Source organism: Tympanuchus pallidicinctus, unplaced genomic scaffold, assembly GCF_026119805.1.
Source record: "Tympanuchus pallidicinctus isolate F22 unplaced genomic scaffold, pur_lepc_1.0 scaffold3, whole genome shotgun sequence".
Taxonomy (NCBI): Eukaryota; Metazoa; Chordata; class Aves; order Galliformes; family Phasianidae; genus Tympanuchus; species Tympanuchus pallidicinctus.
Window position 1 is genome coordinate 94,934,686 of NW_026294747.1, and position 14,618 is coordinate 94,949,303.

Genomic DNA, 14,618 nt, shown 5'->3' on the forward strand with positions numbered 1-14,618 from the left:
AATATTCCGTTTAGATAATACACGCAATCATGGTCATAGCCAGGACTTCTCCAGGACCACTAGGATCTGCAGAAAACCATGTTTGGGAGCCCACACCTTCTCCAATCAAGCACTCAGTTTTCAGAGAGTTTTCTCTCACTAATCTATTTACCTAACCTTTATGTTAAAAGCCAAGAACATGTTGACTTAATAACATGTTGGCAGCTGACCTAATTTTGCCCAGCTACAAGCTAACTCAGAGCCAGGCCTGATGCCAGGCTGCACAACCTGCTGTAAGAACTGGTGCTACACTGCTCCTCTCTCCCCCTTTTTCTTTCAGTTGGAACTGATGGATACTATGGATAAAAGAGAGGAGAGGACTCCCAGTGTGACTGCAGGCTCAGCAAGTGGCCAATATGCTCTGCCAACTGATTTTCACTTACAATCCCTTCCTCATGTGCTTCTTGAAGTCTAACTAGGCTATCTGCCAAAACTAGTGTCCATCATGCTATCCGAGAACTCTAAAATCTCCTCAGATTCATCAGGCTGTGATGAAAGGCTTTGTTGGCCTGGATGAATGGAGAACAGCAAAGATGAGTAGGAGTTCCAAGAAGTACCCACAGAACCTGGGTACTGCACTTCTTTAGCATAGAATCAGAGGAGCTCAGAGGCTGGATTGATGACTGATACAGCTATTTGTTGTATTAAATCCAGAAATACGTCTGGAAAAGGTTTTTGCAGAGCTGCCTGAGGCCATTTCCAAGCTAGATGCAGTCTCATACTAGACCTGGAACACTGGAAACCTGCTGAGCAAGGATGAAGGCTATAAACAGCTTAGCTGCATTCATGAGTGTTTGGTGTCTAGCTTTTCTTTTCAGTCTCATCTGAAGAGGTGATGTCTCATCAGTCTGAGCTGATGTTCTTTCCAGGTAAAATGCCTCAGTATTCAATCCTTTATCTGATCTGAAACGAATGTACAAAGACATAGTGAACTGTTGCCTTCTTTGAGAGGATTCACAGCTGTTAAAAATTAAGATCCAGTTTGATCTAGCAGGTTTTGGTGAGTAGTAATAATTGTCAAGATTAGCTGCAGACAAAGCTTTCTCTTAGGTCTGGTGTGCTGCTGTAGAGGCTGTCTTTTGGAGCAGGTTCACTGGCTTTTTCCCAGGGCCTTCAAGGTCTGCTGTTGGAAAGCAAGATGACCTTTACCTTTTTCTTCTTATCTGACCCACTGCTCTGTATGTTGTTCCTGTTTTACAAGGGCAACAGTGTCTTACTATCTGTATTAGTTCTACTAATTATTCCATTAATTATTCTGTTAATATAGTTTAATGCAGGATATGTAGATGGCGCATCATTAAGCAATTATTTATGTATTCTAGACCTTCACTATAATCCATCTTGAGATGTGTTAATTTATTTCTCCCCTGGTGTTTATAAGGTATGACATCCTGCAAGCAGCTAATTCTGGATCTCTGTTCTCTTTGAGATTTAATCAGCATTTAAGATTTATACCTGATATTATGCCAAGATAACTAGAAGGCAGCGATGAGCAAGCTTTCAAACATTTGGCAGTTCCTTTCTAACAAGCAGAATTTTAGAACTTGGTGTGAAGCAAAAAAAAAAACAACAACCAACTTTCAGAATGCAGCAGTGCTTTCTCACTTTAAAAAAACAAAACAAAACAAAAACAAAAAAAACCCTCACAGAAATAAATAAACCCATTGCTTACACAAGCTTGATTGAAATAATGCTTAGAAGTTCATTAACAAACCGCAGAATTATATTCCAGTTTCTCTCAAATAAAGGGAAAGCTAAGTGAAACTAATTGCTCTCAGAAGCACAATGCAACTATGGATCAGTGTTTCCTGAAAAGCTTAAATATGAATCTGGGGAAAACACAGAGATTCACTTGACTGAGAAAATGATCTTTTTGTTTCTCTTCTCCAGACAATCACAGCCATGAAAGTGCCATGGATGATCTGGTAGAAACTGACTTTATTTTTGATATTTTCTTAACTATTTTATTAGTGATAGTAACTGGTATCAAGTTGAATAGCACCTTAGTATTTGAAATGTATGTATGACTCAGTTCAGTTACTCATAAAATAATTACTAGTTAAATAATGCAATTCATTTAGAAGTAGATACTTATTTGTGAAGGTAACTATTTACTACTTCACAAAGAATTGTTCCTTTAAATTTGAGGGGCAAGGCAACTTGCAGTGGAAAAGAAAAAAAGAGGAAAAGAAACATAGCAAGGAGGCTCTCTTGTTTGAGTCTGAAGCCCCAGGCTTCATTTAGCCACATAACTCACACCATAATGTGTCTTGGTTCGTTTTCTCCTGCCTGGAAAGTAAACTAAGTCAGCCGCAAGGAACACAGGATACCTCAAGATACCAGCTACCACAGTGAAACCATTTATATAAAATTATACGTGTGCGTGTGTATGATAGATATAAACACACGTATGTCGTATAAGAAAGGGACCATAAAACTTGAGCAAGGGAATTGTGAAAAGAGGATGAAGGGAGGTAAATATTTTAGAAACTATTATTTAGGTGTTAGTAATACATCGAAAGAAAGAGGAGAATAGGTTGGTGGGTATTGGTTTAGAGATGATGGCAGTATTTGGCACAGGTGTCTATGGAGGACAGGAGGAGGAAAAAATCCTGGTGCACGCAGGATTCAAACTTGTCCTGTTAGAGACAGAAGAGACTGGGAAGTTGAGGAGGAGTGTACTGAACCATCAAAGAGGAAGCAAAACAGATCTGGAAGCAGACACAGGGACAGAGATAAGGTTGTTCAAAGGTGTGATTGAGACCAGGGTAAGAGTGAATGGTTGGTGGCTGGTAACCATGACAACAAGAAAACTGTTTGAAAAATAGTGAAAAGGTACAGCCCCAGGAGGGTCCTCTGCAGCTGGGAGAGCATCACCCCACCTGCAAGGGAGCAGAGACAGTAACTCAAAGCATCTCAGTGAGCTCTTATGTGTTATAGAGTAAGCTTTTCTGTGAAAGATAAGACATTTGATCTCTAGATAAAAGCTTCACCGAAGTCTAAGGATACTGATAGTTACAATTCTGGATAATTACATCTCAGACAGATGACCAAGAGAAAAAGAAGTGGGTATAAGCAGGAAAACAAAAGAGGCCCATAAGTATGCTCTACTTGCTTATCTGTTCCAGGTAATTTACTAAGGAATAGGACTTCAGTGGATCTTTTCAAGACCCACTTAAGGGAGTAAGCATTTAAATATCAGTGGTACAATTAGAGTTTCATACAATTGCAACATAAAAACTGAAGACATAGATAAAAATCCTGCAAATTGCTATTTCACCCCGCAACTGTAACTGGCCAAATGCAGTAAGACATGATAGCAGGTGACAGCGAGGCTCACTAAAATCAATTGCAGTTACAAGGTAAGAAAATATGCAACACGTATTTAAATCTGAGCCAATTCATCATGGACAAAGCGGAAAGCCTGGGAACTTTATCCTATGCAAAGAACAGAATAAAGAAATCAGTACTTAAAAAGCAAAAAAACATTTAATTTTGTTTAAAAAAATAAAAATCAGAAGAATTCAACCGTTTTGCAAAACAGAAAAGAGCTGGGGTTTTATGCTAATTACCAACATGAAGACAAGAGTACAAAGCAGCTATTTCACTTCTATAAGCAGTCAAATATGCCACCAGAATTTTTCTTCCAAACCAGATTTACCTGTCTCAGTGTATAACAATGCATATATTGCATTACTAGCTGTGGTTTATTTGAATACCAATGCAAACATGGACCAAAATACATTGTTGGCCCTCCTCTTCCTAGCACCTGTTCAGACCTATGCAGCCAATCCTTCTGAATCCTGGCACTTGCCAAAGAATCAAGCACACCAGTGCGTGAGTTGAAGGGGAGCAGAAATAGCCAAAGGCACTTTAGGTTTGGTTTCTTTGTTAACTCAATGGAAGCACTCAATGCACGTGACTCAGTTATGTCTGCAGGTCTTCTCTTCCCACCCACGTTTAGGATAGTTGTACCTGTCCTAAACAGCCATTCCAGATAAAATCTTAAATATTAATTTTTTTTCCTTAGGGCACAAAATTCCCTGCTTGTCTTTGAAACATTAACTGGAATATCTCTATTCCTTTACAGTCAAAAATGTCTTTCCTGACCTCAAACTTCACTAAAAACGTTTTTGGATGGAGATTCAAAGGACAGTACCAGATCACTTTAGCTAGCTTGAGCTAACAAACAACTTCATAGTCAAAAGAAAAAGTTAAATTCTACCACTTATTGAAATGACTCACGCAAATCTTTGATTCTACCCCTTGGCTTTAGAAGTTTATTATCCTCATCTGCTATTAATTACAGCTTCAAATCAGCACCACTTAGACTGAGCATGCTAGCTCTTGTCCATGGCTAACAGCCAAGTTGTCCCCAATGCATGGCGAGGGCTGGCAGCACTGAGCAGGCAGCACGCAGGGAGGACCTGCTGCAGCCTCTGGAAAAGCAGGCAGCAGCAGCTCCTTGATGTTTACCTTCTCTTCTTCAGCCTTATCTGAAGCCCCAGTAGCTGCTCTTAGCTCCTGAGCCCCATTGATCATGTTCCTTAGTTCATAGCAACAGCTGTAAAAGCCAAAGGTGCAGAGCAGGGGGGAATTAGCAGAAGTGAAATAGTATCTCTGCAGAAAACAGTAGCACAGGATAAGACAAAAAACATGCATCCTCTGAGGGCTGAAGATCTTGCATCCTATTCACTTCCTTCTCTGGCTTGTAAGTTCAGAGGGGCTGGGGCACTTTGTGCCCTTTAGCATCCTGTATTCCTACATCAGCTCACGTTACTTCCTGAAAGCACCACCATTCATATAGCTACAAAAATCTGAGACCATTTGGGGCTAGTCAGCACCTTCTGTTATTCTGAACTTCAGACTAAACAGAGTGAAAAACAGTTCCTCTGCCCTCCAGAAACACGATGAATGCAGAGCAGCTCCAGAACATGTCCCTAGAAGATGCAGCCTGACTGCTCTCCAGCAATGCAAATCTTCATCTGAATCCTGTCCTACAAGGTGTTCACACGTATGAAAATGTTGTTTTGTGTAGATTACAGAAATCTGCCTGGGGCATGACCTGTCCTAAGTACAGCAAGGCTGTCTGAGTTTACTGGTAAACCTTCAGAAATGTATTTTGTTCCACCCAGTGTTTTGGGGTTTTTTCTTTAAAGTGTCTCAAATCCTTTGACAAGTTAACAACAAGAAAAACCTAGCCTCCTGTGCATCTCCTCTCAGACTTTAGTGATTTAATAATGTATAAATGAATAATAATTATGTCATAGACCAATCCCTGTTTTTCTAAGCTCATTTTCATTGTGTTCTGCAGTCTTGCCCACTGCAGATTGTGAACTTCTTGTCTGTCACAGGTAATCACGAACAGGCTGAGATGATATTTGGATAGGAAGCCCACAGGGAAGCCAAAGAATTGGTTTGTATTATTCAGTTATATAGAGAGAACTTTACTCTTTGTATTTATAAGAATTCTTCCGTATGTCTTGGGAGATGGTCTTGCTTCTCAAACACAGATTAGCCAAGCAGCTGTAGGCCAGCCACTTGCAATTTTGTGGCTCGACAAATTTTTTTCTGTAAAGGTGCACAGCTCTGAGTAATGAACAGAAGTCTACAGACACATGGCTTGCTTAGTCAGTTTTTATAGGTCTCTTAGAAGTATTCCATAAAAACAAAGGTGTTTATAGACTGAAAGTAACAATAAATAAGTAAATAAATAATCACAATTTCAAGACACCTGTGGTCAGTCATTAGTCTTCTTTTCAGTCTTGGCATCTGAGCCAAATCCAGCTTTGGAAAACCACATTTTGAAAGCGCAAATTTCCAAGAACTGTCAATAAAATGCAGTGTTCTTTCCCCTTTGCATTTGAGTTATGGAACAGGATAACTTTGTTAAGTCTGATTAAACTACTGCCATTTATTAACAGGCACAGAACACCAGCTTGAGCTACATTTCAATCAGCAGGGCTGCCTTACTTTGAAGAGTTCAGAATCAAAAGCAATAGAAGAACAAATACAGAGCTCACATGGTTACCATCTTCAAGGTTTCCCTTCATCTGATGGATATCTGTAGGGGAGGCAGGTAAGTAAAAAGTGTTGGGCTGTTTCTCCTCTCTATCTGGTAATGCCTGGCTACCAGGCTGGGCCTTAGAACAAGCCATAACTTTGCAGATCAGCTACTTCATTTCTTGAAAACTGCTGTAATCTATCCCAACTACCAAAAGCAGAATAGCAGGCAGAAGCAAATCCTTGAGCAAAGATATTTTGACCATACCCTTTTTCTATGAAGTCACAATTCTGGCAATTAAGACAAGGGAATAAAGAAACTTCCACTATGTATCGTAGGAGTCCAGCAGATGCTGATAGCAGTACCTACCTAAGTTTCTTTTCTTCTAAGAAGGTAAAGCAAAACCAAACTCAGCAGAGAAGAGAATGAGGAACAGTTAATTTCAAATATCATTAATGCAGAAAATTTTAGGAAAGCAAATTAAGCCAGATGTACAGGAATTATTCTCTTCTGCCTGGGTTCCATACAGTGCTGAATAAAAGTAAAAATCTCGTACTCATTCATCACCAAAATGAACTATCACTGACAGTTACTAGCTGCATTCAATAGGTAAAGAAATTATTTTACAGTACTCTCTCTTCAACATTATTACTAGTCTTATTTTGCTTAGTGTATACCCCAGTTCATTCAAGTTCTGCCACTCAATTAAGTGTTTTTTTATAAGTTATTGATGCTCCATTGTTTTTAGATGTACTTCATTCTTTGCCATCTGTGACAATTTTAATTCTAATTTTATACACAAGAAACAAGACTCAAGTAAGAATGACCTGTCAAGAATACTTAGGGCTTTGTGCTTAACTTTCTCCAGAGTGTGATTTAATCAACGTGGTGCTTCCCAACAACATAAAAGATTCAGCAATATAAAATCTAGGTGCTAACTATCCAAGATCTTCGAAGAAGAAAGTGTAGAGGCTTGGGGATTTGAAATCACACAAAAACTGGATCATCTGGGATGCACAGTTTTTTTCTTTAATGTTAGTTAAGCATAGATTTGAACTGTTTTAGATGGGGCAACTACAAGTTTGCAGTTTATTGCTGTTCAATTTTTTCATAACAGACTGTAGACAGCAACAGCAAAGATTTCTAAGTGCAGTCCTGAGCCTTATCTTTATATGAAGCAATTACTTTGGGAGTCAGAACACATAAGAAAGTTCTTTTGAGCCAGTCTTTGACCTGACTGCCAAGCAAACATGGCACATGCTGCAATGTTTATTTAACTGGTACAAACTGAACTAAAGCCACCAAACCATGTACAATCTAGAAGACAGCACTTGGCCACTGCTCCAACTGACGTTTCAGGACAGACACTGTAGGAAGGAAATTCAGGGTATTTCCATTGTGAAGCCATAGAATCACAGAACTATTTAGGTTGAAAAAGCACCTTAAGATTATTAAGTCCAGCTGCCTCTTAACACTAAACCATGTCCCCAAGCCACGCATTTACACATCTTTTAAATACCTTCAGGAATGGCAACCCCAGCACTTTCCTGGGAAGCCTGTTCCAGTGCCTAACAATCCTTTCTATGAGGAAATTCTTCTCCTGATGCAACTTGAGGCTGCAATCAGTGGGAAGAGAGATTGTCTGTGGTGGTGACGATGGATAGGTGATTTGGGAATGTAAGAAATCCCCTGCAGTTTTTAAGGAGTAATATTATTCCAAGCTTTCATTCTGCCCCAGTGGTCAAACAGTCATCCCAGACTGAGCTCCTAGGCACCTTCTGTCAGTCTGATCTGCCTGGCAATGGTACCACATTCTCTCAGGAGTACCAATGCTAACCTCCCCAAGTCAGCTGAAACACTTCAGTCATTTAAGACCATTTTAACTCCGTCCACTAAGTTCCCTTTATCCATCACATTAGACTTAGATTTTCCATTCCCACCTTCGGTGCCCTGCATAACTGTATACTTTCTATGTATACAAGTTTGCTCTCTGCACTTACCATTGACATCAGCTTTGATGTCCCACTTATCTGTCTACTGCAAGTTTCTCTGTGCCATTCTGCCCTATTCGTGAGATGCAGTGACAATTCTGGTTCACTGAATTTGAACTTTTCATTAAAATCTCTCTTTTAAGTTCATTTCAGCAGTATCTACAATTACTGGCTCACTAATCGTAATTATTTTAAATAAACCATTCAGTTAAGCAATTGAGATGTTTACGAGCCTCAACAGCTTAACAGCTTGATCTTACTGCTGCAGTGTGTGAGGTGGTTCCTCACACCATCTTCTCCTGCTGTTTATTACTATCTTTTTAATCTAAAGTTAGATGGCAGATTCTTCAGGGAAGTGATTTTACCCTTCTTTTTGTTCAATGTAGTGCCTGCTGTGTTTTAAGGCAAAGTAAAATGTAATATAAAATGTGTGCAAATTGTTACTTGTAACCCATCACTCAAACCTGCTGATACAATTAAGGAAGGTGAGTCTCAAAAATCAAATGTCACAGTATTGTGCTTAGTGGCCAATAACAGAAATCCAGGAGCAGAACAGTCTTAAGTGAAAGGCTGAATTTACATGTGTCCCTAAAAAGCAAAGCTACACTACAGGAAAACTGGAAAAAAACATTCAGCTGAATAGTTCTACAGTTGCTTAAAACTCAGTAGATCGAATGAATGTGAACTGCCTATTTTGGTCTATGTAAGCAGCCAAGAATTTCTGTCTAGAAACAGTTTTCCAGGACGTAGCTGTCACATGCTCGAGACGAATGTTGTGCTTGCTTCTAGTGGAGCTGAAGTCTATGACTTAATCTTATCTGTTTAACATCCAAGAATCAAGAATCCAGTTTTAGATTTTTGGCAGCTAACATATGCTCCCCCTGTGGCAAATGCATAATAACACAATATACTTAAAAAAACCCAGATCCTTTAAGGCTCAATTACCTCATGAAACTATTTTAAAATTCAGGGTGAACAAAACTGCAGTATTTCAGTTTACAAGCATCATTTTAGTCTACAGCAGTTTTAAAGGACTGTTCTAATGCATTATGTCTTTCACCACCTGCAAAAACAAATGAAAATATTTATTCTGCTTTACTGAGGGCCGTCAGAACCAAGAAAGCAGATCTGAGTGTGAAAGAATAAAATATTTTTAAAAAGATCAGATTCAAGGTATCTGACTTTATTATCAATTCATAACATTGAAGATAGCTTAAAAAAACTTGCAAAGCCAGAATTAAAATAACATATAGGCAAGTAGAATTCTTGAAAATGGCCATACAAATAAGTATTTCCATTAGTACTTATAACATTTATACAACCAAATTAGATTTTTAATATTTTTAATTACTGTTTCTGAACAATGTGTATACATGAAAGGGATCCCTCTGTTTAACCTGTAGAATTAACGTGCCTACACTCTAAGCTTTTTGAGTAGGAACTCTCTTTTCAGTGATTATCAATACCAGCTGGAGGCTCTGCTGTAATGTAAAATAAAGAATAAGAAAGGGAGGGCAGAATAAGACAGGCTTTGAAAGAGCACCGCTTGGGGCCAGGAGAGGCAACCTCCTCCCTGAAATAGGAAAAGCTGAAGAGAAAAGAAATCAATCATGAGGAGAAGAAAAGAAGAAAGTGGAGCAGGTAAAAGAACAAGATAAGGGCTGTAGCAGGGGAATAGTGGAGAGGGAAGGCAGAAAAGACAATAGAGTTGAAAGGAGTAGGGGTTTTTTTGCTTGGGGTTAACTAAAGGGTTAACTAAAAGGATTATGCTAGCACCAGAGGACAGAGAGTCAAGGGTTTAAATAAACACTTTGGATGGAGCACCGGGTGGAAACCCAAGGCAGTGCCAGCCCCTCTGCAAAAGAGTCAAAGGATCAGTGAGCAATGCCCAAAGGAGCTCTGCCCAGATGCAAGAGGGAATTAGGGATGGAAACAGCAGGTCTTCCCAGCTTTCTCTTTATGCACAGCTAAAGGATGCTAAAAGATACTTAGGGATGCCTTTGTTCTGACAGCACAGCAGGTACAGGTGTTGCCCTTCACAGCAGAAAGTTCATGCTGCTTTACTAATGTCTGTTAACTGCAACTTATACCAGAGGGGCCAATTCTCATACAAAGTGAGCAGGCAAGCGTCCATGTCCTTTTCTCCTCTTTGCAAAGATGGCCCTAAGGTAATACTTACAGTTTCATCACTGGTGTACCTATTTACTAGGAACTGATATGAAATCATAAATACATTTCATTCAGAATAGCTGTCTGGCTGGAATACTTTCAGCAGAGCTGGGAAAATGATAGGCAAAGGGGAGAGAAATTCTCTATGAATTATGGAGTTGGTCAAACATCAGAAAAATTGGTGTGTCAAATAAATGATTTGAGGAAAAACAGCCACGTTCACTGAACAGTGAAGAGTTTCTTCACGTTAGAGACTATCCATCTAAATTTCCAAGCTGATTCTGATCCAGACATAATTTCCATTCCTTCGTGTTTCTTCATGGCAGGCACTGATAATCTTTTCATAAATAGTTTTAGACCAAGAATTATTATGTGAGGAAATGTATGAATAACTTTGAATTACAAATAGGTCAAAGAGTTTCACAGTCTGTCCATGAAGTATGTACTAGTGAGGAAAAGCAGCTATCTTCACTGAATAAATAATTTGTTCAAAATTATTTGCTCAGTCTGGACTTACAGACTTACCAATTTGGCCTGGATTCAAAGCAGTCATTAAGTGAAAAATTGTTTCCTGAATCTTGTCCAACAAAAAAATGAATTTTCATAAAACTTGTACATGTTTAGTCATTTTAGAAGAAAAGATGATTTTTTGTAAATACCTCATCAGCACTGTAGGTCTGAGCAGAGATGTCTGCCTGCATCTGCAGACAGTCTAGATCATTAACTCTGGAAAATGTGAAGTGTGCCATGAATCTCAGTAGTGTGTTAACAAAGTGCTCTTGGGATCCTGTCAACAGACCCTCAGGAGACAAGCATGTGTGTGATGTGCACTGTGGCAGGTCTGAGTCAGTCACCTCAGAAAAGTTGACTGTCAAGAGGCTCAGCTGCAGTCTTCCCTTCTTCCAGGTGCTTTTCTGCAGGGAACAGGCTGCTGATGCAGCAAAGGGCCCCTTGGTACCCTGCAGGGAGGATGTCCTTGCCTCAGGTACTCCAGCAAGGACCAAGGCCTTGGTGCAGGTTTTGGATGTACCATATTGTAATTGAAGCCCATTTCTCTAGGCACCCATGCCAATGTAGGCCATACTTTTTGCTCCTGTAGTGATTCCTCCATTGTGTCAGAGCCAAGGTTGGTCCGGCTGTATGGTGAATGATATCAAGTTCTGGACAGGAGGTGATATAACCTGATAAATAAAGACTATTTTAAACCAAGATCAGAGGGAAATGAGACAAAATAGCTTTAAGCTACCAGTATTTCATTTTCTGGCTTCTGGGGTTAGCTAGAAGATAGTGTATGCATCCTTCCTCAGTGCCAAGTGAAACATGCTCGCGGTACACTAGAGTGAAACCATCCTCAGGCACACGAAGGACAGAGGCCCTTCAGTCCTTCTCTATCTACCTCCTAAACTCCCTCCTGCACCCTTTATCCACCATGGGATCCAATCCATAGTTTCATATTAGTTTCGTATTAGTGTTTGAATTTTTTTTCTTTTTTTTTCATTATTCTGCATTTAGCTATGAGTTTACTCAACAGTTTCAGGACATTATTTTAAAATATGTTTTTATTCACATATGAACTGCAAAACGGTACAACTATGTTTAAATAAATTTTGCAGCAAAGTGATAAGAAAATCTCATGTGGTTGACAGTTGTGGATAAGTGACAATGTTGGGGTACATTATAGTCAAAACAGTGTTGATATTTTATAACTTCATTATGTCCGTATATGTATAAGTAAACGCTTATACATTCAATTAAACATACTCCTGCTTAAGCCAAGGAAGCCACTCACATGTAGAAAATAAAAACATACGGAAGAACATGATGGATTAGTTGACACAGAATATAGTAACACATTACACTTCAATAGATTTGTCTGACCAAGGACTATGTGCAGAAAAATAATATTTTCATCAGAGTGATAAACATTCTATTAATTAACTCTAGGTTTAGATTATCCCTAGATATATCTCATAAAGAGGCAGGAAGACTTCCCAAGCCCCTCAGAAATACATAAAATGCTCCTGTACATTGAAGAAGAGATTATATTCTTCAGGTGTTGTTTTTTTGTTGTTGTTGTTGTTGTTTCAAAAAATGTTTTTAGGAAATAAACCCACTACTAATTACGTACATTTCTTAAGTCATGACAAACTTATTTAATATGTACTAAACTGTTACGTGTGTTCAATATTAAAGTACTGAAGTAATAGGAGACAGCTTGTTAAAAATTTTGAACAATACCCTTCACTGACCTGATTTCTTAATGATTCTGAATACTACCATACTGACCAAATATAACTAAGTTTCAGTGCAAATAGATGGAGTTCAAAATATGATTCCTTGGCTGTGGCTCAATATGAAGTCAACTTTAAATGGCTGTATCTATAAAAATACTGCAGGGTTAGCTTGAATAAAACTGCCATATTTTTATATTAAAAAAATGAAGGACCAAGCTTCACATACACTTGTTATCTCTAAGTAAGCTACTATTCAGCTGTCTGCTACAGAAGCTTGTGTGAGGTCTTGCTGCCCTTATCACCAGTGGAAAGAACAAAACGGCACAATTCCTCATGCTTGGCTGCTCATACATAGATCACAAATGTGGCCCAGCAGACTGAAGGATGGGGCAGGAGATGGCAGTGATGCTGTGTAACCCACTTCCAGGATGAAGCAGCAGCAGAGAGTAGGAAGATTTGCCTGTTTCACTTCCAATATAACTTCACTACACAGAAAGTGTTCTGCCAGTGTCAGGGAACATGACAAACAGAGGATATTTTCAAGACCACTGTGCCATTTCCACAAGCCATCTCTGAAGGATGCAGAAATACAGACAGTATTCCACCAACTCTCAATTCACTCTCATGTGGTAGTCAATTCTGCACAGCCTCATTTTGTTCCAGAAGTAACAGAGACCCTGCTTGGTGCCTTCCTGTGCTCAATAACAATGTTACCAGCTATTGACTTATGTTGAAGCTGACCTATGTCACGCGTTTATTGGTAGGAAATAAAAAACAGACCATGAAAATCAGTTCTTTGCAATACTCTACCTTTTTTGTGTAAGACGTGAATATTTTTGAAGTAATTGAGATAAACCATGTCACAAAATCCCTCAGCTTGGCATGTAGCTCTTAAGAAGCTTCTGGGTTTTCCTGGAATAGTACATGCTTGAAGGTACGGAAGGTGAAAACTGCTGAACCACTGAGATTGAGATACACTGGGAATATAGGGAGCACCCCATCAGCCCAGAAGCCACTCTGTCACAGGATTTTTTTTGTGGGTTGTTGTGCTGGCATAGCAGCCTCCCTAAATCGCAGTTGTGGATACTGGGTCTTGATTATAGCAGGCATAAATCTTTTGCAAACCATGGGATATGATTATATCAATGAAATCCTGGCTTCTTTCCAGCACTTCTTTGTGTCACTGTAAAACAGCCTCCAGTGAAAGTAACCCTACTTCACCTCTGCACTTGGGATCAGCTGAACAGATAAAAAGCAGAGCTAAACAAAAGACACTGAAAGAGAAGAAACAGACTTTTCCCAGCAAACTTTGGTGTTACCTGTGACCCAAATCCTACAAACCAGTAATCAGACAGCAGCCGTAACAAAAATTGTTATCCTCAAGCATTCAAAAAGAGTGAGGCAAAAAATCAGTACATTGTCTGGACAAGCCTGACACTGGGAGAGAGGCTTTTGCTAAGGATTTTGAAATTGCAGGATGTATTTTTCAATTTTCTCTCATACTTTATGAGATTGTACCTCCAGTGTCAGTCCATTTGGATCTGATGACTTTGGGACAGCACCAAACACCACTAACATTGGTCCCTGGAGGTGCTGCTCCCTTAACTCCTCCTGCACAGCACACATGCTATTGCCTGTGTGATAAGCAGTGGTTATGTTATTCCATGCCCTCCCTTCATGCATTTTGCATCATTGTTTGGGTCTGACTTGAAAATCTTCTGTGTTACAAATCTGGCTAAACTGAGTGCCCAGGAAAATTTAGCAAGCAGCAATGTTTCTGATTTAATTTACACTCTGAGTAGGTATTGCTGACCAAAAAAGCTGAAGCAGGTGAGAAAAGCGGTGTGGGTGCAGCTTTGCAAAGATGACTGAAGCAGACATATAGAGGGTTCTTGTGCAAACAGCACTGACGGGCTGTCATAATACCTGGCCATATTCTCTGCCCCCTGCTTAGGACTGATTCCTACTCCACTCCTACATCTGTGGTGTCTCCTGAAAGATGTTTGGCAAGACTCAACTGTCTATTTTGTTCTGTTTTAAAGCAAACCTTTCTGGTAAAATTATTGCCTATTCAGTGTTGATTAGTGCTTTCTAATGTGAAACTCTTTGCAGATTTCTTGGCCATTGCAGGTTAAAAATGACACTGCTTTGGTGAGGGTGAAAAGCTGTTTTCTATCTACA